Genomic DNA, 14,431 nt, shown 5'->3' with positions numbered 1-14,431 from the left:
TCATTTTCCTTATTTCTCATACCTCTTCTTCTAAAGTAAGAACTGCCCGGCGTCACAGCTCAATAGGCTAATCCTCCACCTTGCGGCGCCAGCACACCGGGTTCTAGTCCCGGTCAGGGCACCGGATTCTGTCCCAGTTGCCCCTCTTCCAGGCCAGCTCTCTGCTGTGACCCGGGAAGGCAGTGGAGGATGGCCCAAGTGCTTGGGCCCTGCACCCCACGGGAGACCAGGATAAGCACCTGGCTCCTGGCTTCGGATTAGCATGGTGCGCCGGCCGCAGCGCATCAGCCATGGCGGCCATTGGAGGGTGAACCAGCAGCAAAAGGAAGACCTTTCTCTCTGTCTCTCTCTCTCACTGTCCACTCTGCCTGTCAAAAAAAATAAAATAAAATAAAATAAAGTAAGAACTATTTAGATAGAGAGCAGGCATTTAGCCTGGCAGTTAAGATGCCTGTGTTCCACATTGTGGTGTCTGGGTTAAAAGCCCCCACTCCAGCTCCTGACTCCAACTTTCTGTAAATACACACCTTGGGGATGACAGTGATGGCTCAAGTAGTTGGGTCCCTGCCACCCACATGGAAGATCTGCATTGAGTTTCCAGCTCCTGGCCCCACCCCAACTTTTGCAGGCGTTTAGGGAGTGAGCCAGTGGATGGGAGATCTTTATCTGTCTGCCTCTCTCTTTCTCTTCCCCTCAAATAAAAAATAATTTTTAAACAAGAAGTATTTTGATCAAAAAAAGGCTGAGCACATTGAGCTTTACATCTTTAACTCCCTTCTGAAATACATCAAAATAATGTTAAGTCTTCACATTGCAGAAGAATTATATTTTTGGGGGAGCTTGGCTACTTCTGGTAAATCTTCTTTTTGGAAGAAGTAGCTCAAATATGGAAGCTATCTTCAGGAAAAAAGAAATTTCTCTGTAAATCCTCTTTTTTAAAAAAAAGGTCAGTGCCCTGAATGTGTGATGTTCACTTCAAGGCAACAATGTCCTATGTAAGTGGAAATGTTTTTCAACAAAGAACCTGCTGTTTCCAATTCAATATCCTGTTTAAATTCACTACCAAATGCCAGTACAGAAACAATGGTTAGTACCAAAGAAGTGTATCTATGGTCTGGTGAGCCAACTGATCCAATCAGTAAATATTAAAATTAAATTTGAGTTTTCAAATATTTATTCCATTTTTTTAAAAGCAAAGCATGAGGACATAAAATTTAAAAAGAGAGTTTTAATACGATGTGCTGCTATAGGATGAAAGCTGTCATGAATGGAATTCCCATGGCTCTTGAGATTTCTCATTGCCTACAGGTGGCAGAATGTGGCCTCTGCCACACCTTCCAGTCACACCTAGACCTAGGTCACTTGCTCATTTTTTCCTAACAATGTCAGTCTTCTGTCAGCTCCCAAGGCAAGGCAAGCTGCTCCTCATCACAGGGCCTTTGCACTTCTTGTTTCCCCTGCCTGGAACATTCTTCTGCCTCTTCTCATCTAAATATCACTTCTTCAGGCAGCTGTCCTGACAACTCCATCCAAAGTAAGCCACCTCCTGAGTCCCTGGTGCCACATATACTCTGCTTGTCCCCCTGTATAGCACTCACTCACTTGTTATTGATGGCCTGGTCCCCATGCTAGCATGTAAGCACCATGAAGATGGGGATCTAATTCATCCTGTCCTCCGTCCCCAGATGGTACCTGCCTGGTACATAAGGCTGCCACTCAGTGGTATCTTCCTGATGCACCGATCTCAGTTCTAGAAGAACCATTAGTGTGATTTAAACAGTAAATGCCAAGATGCCTCCTTGGTTATTATGGCTAGTTGACCAGCAACAGAATTCAGCATATTCTGTAAATGTCACAAACTGTAGTCTAGGTTTTGAGATTTTGAATACATTTGTGAAATATTTGTTATTCTGGTTAATTCAGCATAATGGCCACTAGAGGGGGACATAGCCAAATACTATCCTCTCAAATCCAAAGAAGAGTCAAAATTTTTTAAGCCCTGCAGCCCAACCCTCCACTCAGCTTCCCTGACCTGCATCCATCCACCTTCTTTTAAAACAAAACAAAACAAAACAAAACAAAACAAAATTATGTTGGAGAATTCATAGCCCCATGGGACAGACTGTTTTACAGATGGACACATTGTCATCTGGAAAGTCCAAGATCTTTCTTGATCTATCTGTAACTGTCCCTCATTGTTTTAAGCATTAAGAGTCTGAGCCTCATTGTTGAGAACACAGTGGGGAAGATTTCAGCCAGCCAGTCCCATGGAAAGTCCCCAGGTCGCTGTCCGTTGATCCCCTGGTCCACTTCTCTCACAGTAATACACTCAGCAGATCAGCTCTCTGCTCCTGCCGCCACCACAAGCTGGTGCTCTTGTAGGAGGCCTGATTCCTCTGCATCTGTCTTCAAGGAAGGTGCTGCTTCTCCAAGAGTTCCAGGGTCACAAGCAGGTTGGCATCCACCCAGCTTCCAGCACCACTGGCAAATCATTAAGATTTGTGCCATCCTACTCCTCTACTGGTCAGGCCAGGATGGAAGACCTTGGGTTCTTGCCCTGTCTGGGCCTTCAGCAACCTTGTGGGTAGTCTGTCCATCCTCCTGACCTTGATCTCTTCATTCCACCCACCCTAGGGACTCACAGTGGACTTAAAATTTACCTAGTAATTGTTTCTCTCCAGCTACCTGGTGCCCCTGTTCCATGGGGCAGGAGGAATTGATTCTGCTCTCAGCTCAAACACACAAGTGCTTTTCCACAGGACAACCATCATACTTCAATATGTACAACAATATCTTAGGCGTACTTTCCATTAGTCAAGTAAAATATTTAAAAGATGTGTTCTCAAGGTTCAAGGTTTATTAAAATGATGTTTTCTACCACTTCATCAAGGACAGTCTTAAGTGAAACTGGCTTCTCTTTTCCTGCAAGTATGTGGCAATGAAGAATGCAAGGACAAAAGTCCAGTATCCACTGCTGAATCCATGTTGGGGCATTTGCAGTTTTGCCAGCTCTGCTTTGGCACCATCAGTGCAAATAGTAGTAACACAGTGAAAAAGGCAAATAATATCCCAGTATTGTTATAAAAAGAGTTTTTACTTCATATATCCCCCAAAAAGCTCCTGGGAATTCCTGGAGATCTATAGACTATACTTTGAGACCTGCTGAGCCAAATATCTAGCAAGTCTCAACAAACTGAAAAGAATGGGTCTCCATCACAGACAGCAATCTTTGCATACGATGCAATTAAACTAAAATTTATTTGGAAAAAGATAGATGTTCCCTAATATTTGGAAATTGTGAACTTTCTTAAAACAATTCATTGGTTAAAGAAGAAATTATAACAAAAATTAAAAAATACTTAAAACTGAGTAATAATGAATAAAACATGGCAAAAGTGAGATGCAGCTGCCTAACAGAAATTTGTAGTGCTAAGTAGCTACGTTATTAAAGAAGAAAAGGTAAACATTAGTGACCTAATTCCCAAGTTAACAAGTTGAAAATAGCAACAGAATGATCACAAAAAGCATAATAAGGATAAATCTAAAAGTAAACATTTATGGGATTGGGGAGAGAAATAACAGGAAGGATCAATAAACACAAAAGTTGATCCTTTGAAAATACAAACCTCCAACAAAATAAACAGAATGGAGTGGTTAGTGCAAAGAATCATTGAATAGAAAAAAAAATTAACCAAATCTCAGGGACTGGCATCATGGCATAGTGGGTGAAGCCACCGCCCATAATGCCATCATCCCATATGGACAACAGTTCATATCCCAGCTGCTCCATTTCCAAGTCTGCTCCCTGTTGATGACCTGGGAAAAGCAGAAGATAGCCCAAGTGCTTGGGCAGCCTGCCACCCATGTGGGAGACCTAGATGGGTTTCCAGGCTCCTGGATTCTGCCTGGCCCAGCCCTGGCCATTGCAGTCATTTGGAGTGAACCAGTGTATGGAATATACCTATCTCTCTCTCACTTTCTCTTTCAAATAAATAAAATAAATCTTAAAAAAAAAAGCTGAAAGATCACCAGATTTGTCAGTAGACCCAAACCTACAGATTCAATAATCTGAGTAAACCCCTACGTAACATAAATCCAAAACAATCCATGCTCACACCTTACCTTATAATTAAGCCAAACTTCAGAAAACTAATGACAAAGAAAAAAAAAAAAAACTCCAAAGCAATCAGAGAAAAATGACACCTTCCTGATATAGGAGAAAACAATGAGAATGACCATAGATTAACATCAGAAAACATGAAGAACAAATGAAAACAATAGAGTATTTTTTTCAAATACTGAAGGGAAAGAACTGGCAAAATAAAAACTAAACCCAGTGAAAATATCCTCAAAATAAGGGGAAATCAATACATTCTCAGACAAAAGGAAACTAAAGAATCTGTTGCCAACAGACCTACCTTGAAAGAAGGGATAAAGGGGAGATTGGATTAAGATGGTGGAGTAGGGAGGGAGCTTGCTGCTCTAGTCTAAGAAGATAGTTTTTAAAAAGTGCAAAAACTGCAGACTCAGGGAAGAGTTAGGGAGAAAACAGCAGAGGAAACTCTATGCAAATTGGAGGGACACAGTGGACCTACATGGAGGGTGAGGACCCATACAACTCAGGACCCCAGCAGCCAAGAGCCTCCACATGAGCATTGGAGAGTGAGGTGAGACCAGACTGCAGCAGCCCAAGACACTGGCGAAAAAACTGCAGGAAGAGCCCAGAGGGAATCTGGCTTGGGGCCCCGTGGGGGATAGTGTACCTGCCAAACTAGAGGAGAAAGCAAATGTGGGGGGGGGGGCATGTTTTCTCTCTCCTTGATCACCCTGCAACAGTGTCCTGTAACAAGCCGATAGAGAGCAGGCACCATTTTGGACATACGTAACAGCTACGCCAGCTTGTGTCTGCACCCAGCAACCAGCCAAGCGGAGACTCCTGAGTCTGGTGGGGAGAGCAGACAGGGAGCTGGGTGCTCATGACTGTGGGAGTCTTGTGTGCTGGTACTATGAAAACACTGAGGCTGCATGGGAGGACTCGGGATGTGGCTGGGACTTTGGGCAGTCACTGTGGGAGGCTTCTCACAATCAAGGCTCCCTGGTTACCTGGTGAGGGACATAGCTGGGAAATCTGAACTTACATTGAGCACAGCATAGATTCTTTGTGTGGTGCTTGTGGCAGAGAGGACGAATAGTATATTCACAGGGGCTGGTGTCCAGGCACTGGGCAGATGAATAATATACCCAATGGGGCTAGTTCCCAGGCTCTGCTCTCCTTCAAGGAGAGGTCAGCTGAGTCTACACTAACTGACAAGAACAAATCTCCCCTCTGGAAAAAAAAAAAAAAAAAAGATTTACCATGCCAAACCTGGGTGTCACCACACCCTTCACCCTGAAGCACTGAACTGAACAGAGCTCCCTGGTCACACCCACCACATGCCTCTAGATATTCCCTGATATCAGACACTGCACTAATCCACACAGACTCAATCCAAAGATAAAAGCTGGGACCTGCACCGTGGCACAGTAGGTTAACCCTCCGCCAGCATAAAAATGGGCACTGATTCTAGTCCCAGCTGCCCCTCTTCCAATCCAGCTCTCTGCTATGTCCTGGGAAAGCAGTAGAAGAGGGCCCAAGTGCTTGGGCCCTACACCTCCATGGGAGACCAGGAGGAAGCTCCTAGCTCCTGGCTTTGGATCGGTGTAGCTCTGGCCGTTGTGGTCATTTGGGGAGTGGGCCAATGGATGGAAGACCTTTCTCTCTGTCTCTCCCTCTCACTGTCTATAACTCTACCTCTCAAATAAATAAATAAAATCCTTTTAAAAAAAAAAGATAAAAGCCACCACAGCAGGAAAAAATGAAGAAATCAACAAGTATCTCCATAAATGTGGAATAACAAATGCACCAATTCAAGAAACAAGAATAAGGAAGACAACATGACATCTGCAAATGTACACAACACTTCAATACTAGATTGTGAAGATGATGAAGTTGAAGAAATGACAGAAATGGAATTCAAAAAACTGATCAAAAAACTCAGAGGTCGGCGCCGCGGCTCACTAGGCTAATCCTCCGCCTTGCGGTGCCGGCACACCGGGTTCTAGTCCTGGTCGGGGCACCGGATTCTTTCCCGGTTGCCCCTCTTCCAGGCCAGCTCTCTGCTGTGGCCAGGGAGTGCAGTGGAGGATGGCTCAAGTGTTGGGCCCTTTACCCCATGGGAGACCAGGAGAAGTACCTGGCTCCTGCCATCAGATCAGTGCGGTGCACCGGCCGCAGCATGCCGGCTGCAGCGGCCATTGGAGGGTGAACCAATGGCAAAGGAAGACCTTTCTCTCTCTCTCTCTCTCTCACTGTCCACTCTGCCTGTCAAAAAAAAAAAAAAAAAACTCAGAAATAATCAGAAGCAAAAACACAAACTAATGAAATCCATACGTGACATGAAAGAAAATTTCTTCCATGAAATTGAGATCTTAAAGAGAAACCAAAATGAGATCTTGGAAATGAATAATTCACTAGAACAAATAAAAAATGCAGTGGAAAGCCTTAACAAAAGAATTGGTGAAGCAGAAGAAGGAATATCTGACTTAGAAGGCAAAGCACAGGAAATTATATAGTCAGACCAAACACAAGAAGAAATTAGAAAACTAAAAAACACTGTTGGTAATCTACAGGATACTATCAAATGACCCAACATAATGGCTTGTAGAAATTCTTGAAGGGGTAGAAAGAGAGAAAGGATTAGAAGGCCTTTTTAGTGAAGTAATAACAGAAATTTTTCTCAATCTGGAGAAAGAAAGGGACATCCAATTATAGGAAGCACATATACTTCCTAATAGACATGACCAGAAAAGAACTTCACCTGAGGTTTTTGACATGATCACCTGAGGCTTTTGGCAGAAAAACAGACCCATTACCAAGAAAATTGAATCTGTAATAAAGACCCTCCCAACAAAGAAAAGCCCATGATCGGATGGCTTCACTGATGAATTCTACCAGATATTTAAAGAACTAACTCCAAATCTTCCCAAGTTATTCCAAACAATTGAAAGGGTGGGAATCCTCCCAAATTCTTTCTATGAAGCCAGCATCACCTTAATTCCTAAACCCAGAAAAGACACAACAGAGAAAGAGAACTACAGACCAATTTCCCTGAAGAACATAGGTGCAGAATCCTCAACAAAATTCTGGCCAATCAAATCCAACAATACATCAGAAAGATCATTCACCCAGACCAACTGGGATTTATCCCTGGTATACATGGATGGTTCAACATTTGCAAATCAATCAATGTGATACATCACATTAACAAATTGAAAAACAAAAAACATTAATTATTTCAATAGATGCGGAGAAAGCATTTGATAAAATATAACACTCTTTCATGATGAAAACTCTAAGCAAATTAGATATAGAAGGAACATTCCTCACACAATCAAGGCAATTTATGACAAACCCACAGCCAGCATCCTATTGAATGGGAAAAAGCTGGAAGCATTACTACTGAGATCCAGAAACAGACAAATATGTTCACTTTCACCACTGCTATTCAACATAGTCCTGAAAGTTTTAGCCAGAGCCATTAGGCAAGAAAAATAAATCAAAAGGATTCAAATTGGGAAAGAGGAAGTCAAATTATCCCTATTTGCAGATGACATGATTTTATATATAGGAAGAGATTATTGGAACTTATAGAAGAGTTTGGTAAAGTAGCAGGATATAAAATCAATACACAAAAATCAACAGCCTTTGTATACAAAGACAATGCTACAGCTGAGAAAGAACTTCTGAGATCAGTCCCATTCACAATAGCTACAAAAAAATATCAAAAACCTTGAAATAAATTTAACCAAGATCTCTATAATGAGAATAACAAAACATTAAAGAAAGAAATAGAAGACACAAAAAATGGAAAAATCTTCCATGTTCATGGATTGGAAGAATCAGTATCATCAAAATGTCTATTCTTCGAAAAACAATTTACAGATTCAATGTGATACCAATCAAAATACCAAAGACATTCTTCTCAGATCTAGAAAACATGATGCTGAAAAAATGGATGAATCTGGAAAACATCATACTTAGTGTAATAAGCCAGTCCCAAAGGAACAAATATCATATGTTCTCTCTTATCTGTGATAACCATCAGAACACCTGAAAGGAAATCTGTAGAAGTGAAACTAACACTTTGAAAAGCAATGACTTGAACAACCTTAGTCTTGACTGTCGAGGAAATTTTCTTTTTTCTTCTTCATACTATCTGTTGAATTCTTAACAGAGTTAATTATATGTGTATAAAATCAACTGAAAAATAGATCTCAATAAAAAATAAGAGTGGGAATAAGAGAGGAAGGACGAGGTTTGTAACTGTAAAGCTGTATAATTCTTAACACATTCCTATGGACTTACTTCTAAGGGTACAGTTTAAAAACTTGCCATGGGGCTGGCACTGTGGCACAGCAGGTAAAGCTGCCACCTGCAGTGCCGACATCCCATATGGGTGCCAGTTCAAGACCTGAATGCTCCACTTCTGAGCCAGTTCTCTGCTATGCCCTGGGAAATCAGTAGAAGATGACCCAAGTCCTTGGGCCCCTGTACCCACGTGGAAACCCTAGAAGTTCTTGGCTCCTGGCTTCAGAGTGGCACAGCTCCAGCTGTTGCAGCCATTTGTGGAGTAAACCAGCAGATGGAAGACCTCTCTCTCTCTCCCCCTACCTCTCTGCCTCTCCTCTCTCTGTGTAACTGTGACTTTCAAGTAAAATAAATAGATCTTTAAAAAAAAAAAAAAAAAAAAAAACTTGGCCGGTGCCACGGCTCAATAGGCTAATCCTCCACCTAGCGGCACCGGCACACCAGGTTCTAGTCCCGGTCAGGGTGCTGGATTCTGTCCCGGTTGCCCCTCTTCCAGGCCAGCTCTCTGCTGTGGCCCGGGAAGGCAGTGGAGGATGGCCCAAGTGCTTGGGCCCTGCCCCCGCATGGGAGACCAGGAGAAGCACCTGGCTCCTGCCTTTGGATCAGCGTGATGCACCTGCTGCAGCAGCCACTGGAGGGTGAACCAATGGCAAAGGAAGACCTTTCTCTCTGTTTCTCTCTCTCACTGTCCACTCTGCCTGTCAAAAAAAAAAAAAAAAAAAAAAACTTGCCATGGGACCCCAAATCCCAATAAGCTGGGTGGTAAAAATGCAATTAAAGTGATCATATAGATAGGAGTAAGTGTTCAAGGGATCATATAAATAAGATCAAGTGTCTGGTAATAATAATAGGTAGAATCAAAAAGAAGAGAATGTTCCAAAATGGGAAGCAGTCCACACATCAAACTCATGGAATGACAATCACTTTAAATAGCACTCTGATCTCAGAATCAGCCCTTAAGGCATTCTGGTCTGGCTGAAAAGCCCATGATAGCATTTTAGGCATGGAAAGCCAAGACTCTGTGTCAAAAAAAAAAAGAAATGTCCTACATGAAGGATCTCTGTGAGTGAGACCCCAGCGGAAAGAAGTGGCCATCAAAGAAGGACGTACTTTTCTCTGAAGGGAGGAGAGAACTTCCACTATGCTTATAGCCTTGTCTAGATACTGATAGAGATTGTGGATTCAAAAGGCTTCCATAGCCTTGTCAACTCATGTCAAAAGCCTTAGGTGATCAATTAGGTCATACATAAGAGTGTTAATTGTTAAATTAACAACAGGAGTCACTGTGCACTTACTTCCCATGCAGGACCCTGTCCTAAATGAGTTGTGTTATGAGAATTAACTGTAAAACTTGTTCTCAAACAGTTTGTGTTTATGTGTGTATGCAAACTATTGAAATCTTTACTTAGTATAGAGTTGGTCTTCTTTGTATAAAGTTAATTGAAAATGAATCTTAATGGAGAATGGGACTAGGAATGGGAGAGGGAGGAGGAGGTGGGGTGGGAGGGTGGGTACGGTGGGAAGAATCACTATATTCCTAAAGTTATACTTATGAAATTTGTACTCATTAAATAAAAGGTTTCTTATATGCCTAGAAAATCCAGTAACACAACTGACAAAGTGGTAGAGATTTGGAGTTTGCTTCATTCCTTTTTATGAGCCTTTCTAGTAAATAACTAATTTTATCTCAAAAAGAAAAAAGAAGGGATAAAGGAAGTTCTCTAAATAGAAAGGAAATAACAATGTACAGCAAGCCTGGGATATCAGGAAGGAAGAAAGAACACAGATACACAAATATATGGGTACAGAGTAAGATTCCCTTTTCCTTTTAAGTCTTTTAAATTAAATTTGATGGTTGAAGCAAAAATTAACACTGTTGTATTTCTAAATGAATATAAAATACATATTTAAGACAGTTACATAATTGTCTTAAGCATGAGGATAAAGGGATATAAGAGGAAGTATTATGTTTCTATGCTTCACTCAAACTGGTACAATAAAGGAATCAGAATATGGAGATAGATTTTATATATGTTATGTAATACCCAAATGGGCACTAAAAATTATACAAACAGGCACACACACAAAAAATCTATATAAATCAAAATGGAATCATAAAAAATGTCAAAGTGAGCCACAGGAAGGCAGTAAAAAGTAAACAAATTAAAAAAAAATCACAGAGAACAAAGAGCAAACAAAAATTTATGTGGGAGACATAAGCCCTAACATATCAGACCTAAAGCTAACAATATTCTTCATGCTGAATGAATAAATGGTTTCCCCTAAGATCAGAATCAAGGCAAGATATCCTTTGTCATTATTCTTATTCAATATGTTTTATAATGGCCTGCCTTACACTGACATATCTTGAATATTATTAAATACCCATAGTTAAAGTAGAACACTTGTGAGTTGTCCAACACAAAGGTACTGCAGGAAATGAATTAAAGTAGCCACAGAGGGAAGGTGGGCGTTTGGCGCTGACAGGTTAAGCCACATGGGATGCCCATATCCCATATCAGAGTGTCTGGAATGGAGTCCCACCACCACTTCTGATCCAGCCTCCTGCTAATGCATGCTGGGAGGCAGTAGATCACGGCTCAAGTACTTGTGGTCCTGTCACCCATGTGGTTGGAGTTCCTGGCTCCTGGCCTCAGCCTAGTCCAGCCTGGCTTTGCAGGCATTTGGGGAGTGAATCAGCAGATCAAAGAGATATCTCTCTCTCTCCCTTTCTCCCTCTCTCCCTCTCTCCCTCTCTTTCAAATAAATAAATACATAAATAAAAGAAAAAAGAAGAAATGAGACACTTGTGTACTCAGTTACTTTGAAAGACAGTTGACGGTAGCCAGGGAGGGAGAACTTTCTACAGAGCCTACCTCTCCCCAGCATTTGTCTATTCCATGGGAATATGCCTGGAATGCAAAATGCATATGGAACTCCTGGGAGGCCACAGGCCCCAAGAGGCTCATGCTGCTGTCCAGACAAATGTAGGGAAGGCTGCTATGATTTCCTGCATCAGAAAGTTAATGCAGCCACGAACGTAGCCACTCAAATATCTGGCCCATTTAAGGGTAAGCTTTATTACTTTCCAAATTTATTCATTTCCTTAATGATACAACTTGGAACGTTATTTCAAAGATGCAACATTCTAGACACCTCAAATCACTTTTAAAACCAGGTTAAATTCAAAGAAGTTTCGAAATATAACATATAATCCCCTTACCTCTTGCAAGCACAACAGCTCCTCCCAGAATGCACTGCCAAAAAGACACCCAAATCACCTGATTTCTCTTTGGCCTCTCTGTGCCTCCTTTTCTCACCTGCAAAACAACAATCATAATATAATTCCTACCTCCTGGAGGAGATTAAAGAAGCTGGTTCAGGTGGAGGACTCGGAACAATGCTTGCACACAGTAGGCCTGTGAAGTGCTCCCAGCCTTGTGCTCACAGTTACTAGGGGCGTCTGTCTTTCTGAAGGGCATAGAAGAGACTGCTGTATCTCAATCCCACCCCGCTGCTAGATGCGATTAGCCAACACTGTGGTTGCTCATCATGCATATTAACTGAAAGCTGATGAAAACGGACAGCATTTGGAGGGCGAGTCAGAGATCACCCACTGGCTGCCTACAACTGAATGCACCTGCCTGGCCCCATGAGGCACTTTGTGATGTCTGATATTTTGCTAATCATCTACATTATGAAATTCCCCAGCATTCAGCGGAAAAGCCATGGGTTAGTGGCTGAGGGAGAGCAGCCTACTCAGACATAAAGGAGCTCAAGAAAAGATTGTATTTCCCAACACTTTATGATAAGTCATTTATTTAAAAGCTTCATGTGTGAAATCTCAAGCCCAAGGGTAGGAGGAGAAAGGGGTTGGTTTGGGGGTTTTCAAGGGTACCTTGGGTTATCTGTTGTTCTCAGTGCCTTCCAAGTGCCCTCCCGGTCCTCTCTCCACCTTCCCCACCCGGTCCTCTCTCCACCTTCCCCACCATGCTCTGTACCTAGCATTGCATCACCAGGCTGCTTTGCCCCCTGGCTTTCAGTTGGCTATTGCCAAAGCGGGGGCTGCTGGCAGGAGAACAAGGTCAGGTCGCTTATTTCCTACCAGGGTCACTTCAAAGTCATCTGTAAGATGGCCTCATCCACATAGATTTCTCTGATTCTGGGTCCCTCCCATGGTGTCTGCAAGCCTCAAGTGGGCACAGAACCCGCTACAACAAGCCCTGGTAGCTTGGTTACATACTCACCTTCATAAAGAGTCCCTGAGGAAGCTCTCCTCAGATACCTCCATTTGGCAATGCCATTTATATCCTAACATTCTATTGGATGAATACACGTGCTCTTCGCCTTCAAACCTAACCCCTGGATAAAGCTGGACTCCCCATACCAAGGGCCAAGATTAGCAAGATTGGTAGGTTCAAATTTCAGTCTCAAAACTCTCAAGTATGCAGAAACTACTACTTTTTTTACCTTTCTATAACTCAATTTCTATTTCATCCCTAACCCTCCAGCGTGGCAGAAACATAAGTTAAATCAGTTCAAGGTGCCCCCTTGATGATTAAAATACAATTAATAAGTGTAAGAATAGAACAACACACCAGGAATTTGGGAGCCAAGAGTGGGGACTCCTGACACGGCCTCAAAGGAGGAAAAAAGGAGTGTCAGGGAACATCCTGGAGAATGTAATTCTGAGACAAAAGGTGAATGGAGTTAGAGAGACATAGAAAGTGGCATGCTACACACATGCTGCAGCTTAAGCAAAGGCACAGAGGCAAGTCACACAGCACAGCATGTAGGAGATCACAAGCAATTCAATGTTGTTGGCATGTAAGGCTCAAAGCAGATAGAGGTGCCAAGAAACAGTGACCAGATCTTGAAGGCTCTGTTATACCAGGATTACTGGCTGTGGGATAAATGATGATGAGCCCCTCTCATCATTCTTCAGCTAAAAGCAAGCTACTGAACGTATAGAAGACTTGGGAGTTCTAATGTTCAGAGGGCTGGTGCTGTCATATAGTGGCTGAAGCCACTGCCTGCGGTGCCACCATCCTGTTTGAGCACCAGTTCAGGTCCTGGCTGCTTCACTTCCAATCCAGCTCTCTGCTATGGCCAGAGAAAGCAGAAGAAGATGGCCCAGGTGCTTGGGCCCCTGCACCCATGTGGGGAACCCGGAAGAAGCTCCTGGCTTCTGGCTTCCGATTGGACCAGCTCTGTCCATTGTGGCTGTTTGAGGAGTGGACTGGCAGATGGAGGACCTCTCTCTCTCTCTCTCACTTTCTCTCTCTCTCTCTCTCTCTAAATGTTTCTATGCAACTCCACCTTTCAAATAACAAATAAATACATCTTTTTTAAAAAGTTCTAATAAGATGGAATAGTAGTTATTACCATGTTTTAAAGGCACCGAACGAAAGAAATCCTTAATAATGTACTTCACAGAAAACAATAGCAAAGTAGCAGCAGGGCTTAGTAACAGGTCAATAGTTGCTTATATAGAACGTGCTTCATCTGCTAGAACCTAATAAAGAAATAACCAGCTTGTGCTTAAATTTGCTGGTTAAACAAGCTACATCATGTTAGATATTTAAGAGATGTTTCCAAATATATGTATTATAATATTTATGGAAGGCATTGGACATTCTGGTAAATGTTTTCTTAAGTTGTTATCTAATGGTTAAAACTGCTTTCTAAGTTTTCATGTGATATTGCTGTTATCAGTAAGTGATCTGGGACTTGCTCCCCCATTTCTCTATTCTAAGCCCAACTTGTTCTCTCATTTCTCTATTCTCTTCGAGGTAGGAAACTATTTCTATTATAAAGAAATCTCCAAGGTTCAAAATTTGATTTTAGATCTTATAAATGAGATGGCTAACACATTTTTCTGTAATAGCATAGCCAAAATAAGAGCTTAAATTATAATTTCATAGCTAGATTTACTTCGCCATCAGCGAAGTGAACAGTAAACAGGAAAGACCTCCCTTTCAGAACAAAGGGAAAGAAAGTTTTAAAGTAAGAATATAGGTTTCC

The 14,431-nt window shown here is 42.1% G+C and overlaps 1 long non-coding RNA gene across 5 annotated transcripts in view; it reads right to left on the bottom strand.

Moving 5' to 3' along the window:
- The window catches only part of LOC149128093 (uncharacterized), an 89,391-nt gene that overhangs the window by 51,343 nt on the left and 23,617 nt on the right, over positions 1–14,431 (bottom strand). For 3 of the 5 annotated variants that reach the window (XR_016229349.1, XR_016229350.1, XR_016229351.1), the window contains exons 1-2: positions 12,655–12,709; positions 11,631–11,727 (exon numbers count right to left, since the gene is read on the bottom strand). This is a non-coding gene — a long non-coding RNA (uncharacterized LOC149128093). Of the gene's footprint in view, positions 1–11,630; positions 11,728–12,654; positions 12,710–14,431 lie in introns of those variants that run through there. The other 2 variants (XR_016229352.1, XR_016229353.1) reach the window with 1 other exon arrangement.

This window comes from Oryctolagus cuniculus, chromosome 2 (assembly GCF_051225735.1).
Source record: "Oryctolagus cuniculus isolate XC-2025 breed Fujian yellow rabbit chromosome 2, ASM5122573v1, whole genome shotgun sequence".
NCBI classification, from domain to species: domain Eukaryota; kingdom Metazoa; phylum Chordata; class Mammalia; order Lagomorpha; family Leporidae; genus Oryctolagus; species Oryctolagus cuniculus.
The sequence above is the reverse complement of the archived record's forward strand: the minus strand, read 5'-3'. Positions and strand labels throughout refer to the sequence as shown.